We start from the raw sequence: 5453 nt of genomic DNA, 5'->3' as shown, positions 1-5453 counted from the left end.
GAGCTCTGAGGGGTAGACTCTTGGAGTCAGGCTCCGTGAGCTAATGGGAACGCTCGTTGCTGCTGCTGCTACCGCAGCGCTTCTCCGCCGCCGGAGAAGACCTCGCAGACAACATTGGATGGAGCTTAGGGCAGGGGGGCAAGAAAGATGCTCTCGGTCCCTTCCAAGGACCCGAAAAAGCCTTCCCTTCCCCTCCCTCTCGCAGCCGCTGGCTTTCCCCACTCAGTTCAGCCAAGAAGTGGCGCTCGACTCTCACCTCCATCAGCACCTCCGAAGCTCGGACAGCTCCTGTAGGCTGCGCATAGAAGGAAAGCATTGGACGCTCAACTTCAGCACCTCGAGTGTCGGACGGCTCCACCACCACCTCTCCACACTGTTAAGCGAGAGAGACGATAGGAGCCGTCGCGACGTACCCATGCAGCGCCGCCCGCCAACGCACAGAGGAGCGGAGGGGATCGGGCGCCAGGTCCGGGGGAAGGCTGGGAGGGAAGCTACGGCGCTGCTACCCAGCTTTCAACCCTGCGGGACCGGTGCTCCGCTCCTATCGCTCCGGCGAACAGGGTCCGCTACGCTTTCAACACCAGCGCCCGGCAGAGGGCTTGGAGAAGGCTCGCGCGGATCCTCGGTTCGGATCGCCTGGCTTCGCGGGAGCGGCCTTCGGCTAGGGCCGACGACGGCCGGACCGAGCAGATTTGGACCGGGGTGCGGGGCGAGTACCTGCCTCTCTCACGAAGGGAGTGTCACCGGTAAGAAGCCTCTTCCCACGTCTGCTTGCCGACTTACGCTCGCCCCGACGAGAGGCCCAACCGAAAGAGTGGAAAGGGGCAGAGATTTCCAGGGTCGCCCCACCAGGGATGCAATACCCCAGTGCAGACAGTCGGCCCTGCCCCGAACCTACTCGGTGGTTTGAAGGTTAACCTCTTGGGGAAAAGCAGCGATTCGCCTCGCGGTGCGTGCCTCCGCGGATCTAAACCCCCTCGATCGATGTGGGGCCAGAGGACCCCTTTTCCCCGTACGAAACTGTCAGCTCACCATGGGCTCGACGTCCGTGGGTCGGGGAGTTGAGCGCTTACGCGCGGCGGGACCTTATAACCTGCAGCGGCTGAGGAGCGAAGATTTCCAGGGTGGGCCCCCGGGGATGCCATACCCCGAGCAGCCTGTCGGCCCCGCTCCTAGCACGCTGGCAAGCAATGGAGTCTTCCCCGCGGCAGCCACCGCCCTCGCCCTAGCCTCGCCGTCGGTCGATGAAGAACGTCGTTCGCCCTCCTCTGGCTCGGGATTTGGAAACGGCCTGGCCTTCGCCTACTCCGTCGGGCAACTGCCTTCCGCCAGCCCCTTCCCTCGAATCCCCTTCTTCCATTTTAGACCCGATCAGGGGATTGGTCAGCCCAGCCCTGGGGTAAGAAGAGGGGTTGGGGTCGGTTCGGCTTCGGGTGCCCCGCTCGGCCAAAGTTTCCCCTCGCTTTGGAAGCACGCGAGGTCGCGGAGGGTGTCGGGGTTATTTTTTCGGCTCCCTGGCTTCGCGGGAGCGGCCTTCGGCTAGGGCCGAGGCCGTCCGGCCCGCGCAGATTTGGACCGGGGTCCGGGGCGAGTACCTGCCTCTCTCACGAAGGGAGTGTCACCGGTAAGAAGCCTCTTCCCACGTCTGCTTGCCGACTTACGCTCGCCCCGACGAGAGGCCCAACCGAAAGAGTGGAAAGGGGCAGAGATTTCCAGGGTCGCCCCACCAGGGATGCAATACCCCAGTGCAGACTGTCGGCCCTGCCCCGAACCTACTCGGTGGTTTGAAGGTTAACCTCTTGGGGAAAAGCAGCGATTCGCCTCGCGGTGCGTGCCTCCGCGGATCTAAACCCCCTCGATCGATGTGGGGCCAGAGGACCCCTTTTCCCCGTACGAAACGGCCGGCTCACCATGGGCTCGACATCCGTGGGTCGGAGAGTTGAGCGCTTACGCGCGGCGGGACCTTATAACCTGCAGCGGCTGAGGAGCGAAGATTTCCAGGGTGGGCCCCCGGGGATGCCATACCCCGAGCAGCCAGTCGGCCCCGCTCCTAGCGCGCTGACGAGCAATGGAGTCTTCCCCGCGGCAGCCACCGCCCTCGCCTCGCCGTCGGTCGATGAAGAGCCGAGTTCGCCCTCCTCTGCTCGGGACTCGGAAACGGCCTGGCCTTCGCCTACTCCGTCGGGCAACTGCCTTCCGCCAGCCCCTTCCCTCGAATCCCCTTCTTCCATTTTAGACCCGATCAGGGGATTGGTCAGCCCAGCCCTGGGGTAGGAAGAGGGGTTGGGGTCGGTTCGGCTTCCGGTGCCCCCGCTCGGCCAAAGGTCCCCTCGCTTTGGAAGCAGAGGGTGCCGGGGTTATTTTCGGCTTGACGCCTAGTCCGGTCCCTGCCGGTTCCCGTGGAGGCCCGCGGTCAAAACCAGCTCCCCGGCTGTCGGAGCCGGAGCCCCGCAGCCCGAGCGGACGCACCGAGTCCCTCATGTAAGGGATAGCCGCCCCTACGGAACGGCCCGGACTGGGACCAGGCACCCCCAGGCGCCGAAGGGGTGGGTCGGCCGTGTTGCCGAAGCTTAGCCGGCGCTGATGACCGCAGCCCCTAACGATGCCCACAGGCGGGGGAGCCAAGGAGAGCACTAGGAAGACGTGGCGGGGTCGGACGGCTCAATTTCCAGGGTGGGACCCCGGGGGTTCAGTACCCCGGGCATCCGGTCGGTTTCGCCGGCGCGACCCCAAGCCTTCCACGGCCCCCTTCGTGGGTGCAGGGATACCGTGCAGGGTGCAGGCTTAGACGCCAATTCCCCAGAAGTTTTAGGGATAGGGTTTGTCCGGGCGCCACCGCAGCGACAACCTCGCAAGAAGCTCTCTTCCACAAAAGCACGGGCAACGTTCGTGTGCGAGTGTTGGTCTCCCATGGTCTACCGACTCCCCCGGGCGGCCCAAGCGTTACGCCCACGGCCGGGCCCTCGAGCAGGCGCACCCCTGGTGCCTCTCGTAAGGGAAGGCTACGGTCCTCAACCCCTCGTATGGCGGGGAGGGCGCATTTGAAACGCTAAAGGACGAGCCCTGTTCGGGACCTGGCGGGGATCCGCGGATTGGCGAGAGGGATGGGTCTGCCGTTGGTCAGAGGGGACGCACCCCTGGGACGCAGTTTGGCATTAGCGACCGATGGCCCATCTACGACCATGTACTCCGGGAGCGCCAAGGAGGACGCGGGTGGGCTTTGGGGGCAGACTCAATTTCCAGGGTCTGGGCGCCGGGGGTGCAATACCCTTAAGCGCTCATGTCGGTTTCGTCTGCCGCCCGCCTCTGGCCCGGCTCCTAGTGACGGGTGCTGTGAACGTGCGATCGTGCTTGCGGTTGAAGAGTTCAAAGGCTACCGCTGGGGATAACACGCCCGGGGAATTTAGAAACCCCCCCCTCCGCTACAATCTCTGCTTCTGCCGGACTCGGAGGGGAGCCGCCCCGGGGGCGACCGCTCCCTCTCCTCTTCCGCGGCGTGCCGCGCGCTTCGCCGTCAGCAGCGGAGCGAACCTTTTTCTCGGTCCGCAGCTCTTCAGGCGTAGGCGGGCAGCGCTAACAGGGTACACTGGGGACCACTCGACCGCAACCGCTCCTCCGACCGACGAGCATACCTACCGCGGATACGCCACGGTGGGTCTAAGCCTCGTCGCCGCCGCGAGGAGCAGGCGGGAGCCGTCCCTTTTCGTGCTGCGGAAATAAACCGTGGACACAGAGGTGTGTCTGCGCTCTCCGACCGGGCGGGGGGCGATTGGACTTGCCCGAGGGACACTAGGCGAGGCGCTGCCGCGGGAGCCGGAGCTCCGCGCTGGACGCTGCCGCCGCCAACGCCGCCGCCCCCCACCCACGGTACGGTGGAGTACGCCCGTTCCATACGCTTCGTAGCAAACCTCAGCCGAAGCAGAGAGTCCTACCGCTGTGGCAGGAGCGGGGCCGTGCGAGGACCACACTGGCACCGCGCTACACAACCTTAGGCAGAGGACGACAGCCGCTCACGGGGAGCGGGGGATTGATGCGCGACCAAGACTGAGGCTAAGGAACGCTTTACCATAAACCGGCCGGGGCCAATACCCCTGACCGAGCAAAGTGCCCTGCCCCGCCGGATCGCGCTGTGTCAGATCGATCAAAAGAGCGGAGAGCCGAGACTCTACCGCTGGGAGTTTGTGGAGAACGGCCTGGCTTGCGTCCCGTCCTCCCGCCCTCGACCTCACATGGCTAGCCTCACCCGCCGGGAGCCACCCCATTGGGGACCGTAGGGCGGAGAAGGGGTCTCCGCGTCCGGAATTTACTTGTGGAGAACGGCCTGGCTTACGTCCCGTCCTCCCGCCCTCGACCTCACATGGCTAGCCTCACCCGCCGGGCGCCACCCCATTGGGGACCGTAGGGCGGAGAAGGGGTCTCCGCGTCCGGAATTTACTTGTGGAGAACGGCCTGGCTTACGTCCCGTCCTCCCGCCCTCGACCTCACACGGCTAGCCTCACCCGCCGGGCGCCACCCCATTGGGGACCGTAGGGCGGAGAAGGGGTCTCCGCGTCCGGAATTTACTTGTGGAGAACGGCCTGGCTTACGTCCCGTCCTCCCGCCCTCGACCTCACATGGCTAGCCTCACCCGCCGGGCGCCACCCCATTGGGGACCGTAGGGCGGAGAAGGGGTCTCCGCGTACGGAATTTCTTGTGGAGAACGGCCTGGCTTACGTCCCGTCCTCCCATGGCTAGCCTCACCCGCCGGGCGCCACCCCATTGGGGACCGTAGGGCGGAGAAGGGGTCTCCGCGTCCGGAATTTCTTGTGGAGAACGGCCTGGCTTACGTCCCGTCCTCCCGCCCTCGACCTCACATGGCTAGCCTACCCCGCCGGGCGCCGCTCCATTGGGGATACGGTACGGCAAAGCGCGACGCCGCACGATGCCAACACTTTGTGCAAAAACCTGGCAGAGTCGACCAAAACCTCGCTTCTTTGACCGGTATTTTTGATGCTTTTCTCTGCCGCCGAAGGTGCACTGAGGGTCGGATCGCCCAAAATTTTTACCGGTCGTTTTGGTCTGCGGTTCTTCCGAGAGGTGCCCGCCTGACAGTTCTTTTTCAGCAGCCTCCGAAAGGCCATCCAGCGGGCAAGCCAGGGGTTGGCAGCCGCCGGCGGTGAGCCTTCCCCGGCCGGGGCAGACGGCTCCGACCGCAAAATTTTTTCGACTTTCGCCGAGGCCAAAACCCCATGCACTTTTAAAGCCTGCCCGCAGCGCCGTCTCCTGTCAGACGTCCCTTGCCGCCTGCGGTGGTCCTCGCCCGGCAGAGAGAAGCCGGAGTCGCCCCCTCTCCGGTTCTTTTTCACCATTCCGGAGCTCTGAAATCTGCCGGACACCGAGTGACCGAGGACGCTTCCAGGAGGGCGGCAGCGAGAGGCAGAGTGCCACCGGTCGGGTCGCCGGTTCTCCCACAC

This window comes from Engystomops pustulosus, chromosome 8, assembly GCF_040894005.1.
Source record: "Engystomops pustulosus chromosome 8, aEngPut4.maternal, whole genome shotgun sequence".
NCBI classification, from domain to species: domain Eukaryota; kingdom Metazoa; phylum Chordata; class Amphibia; order Anura; family Leptodactylidae; genus Engystomops; species Engystomops pustulosus.
Note: the sequence above shows the minus strand (reverse complement) of the source record.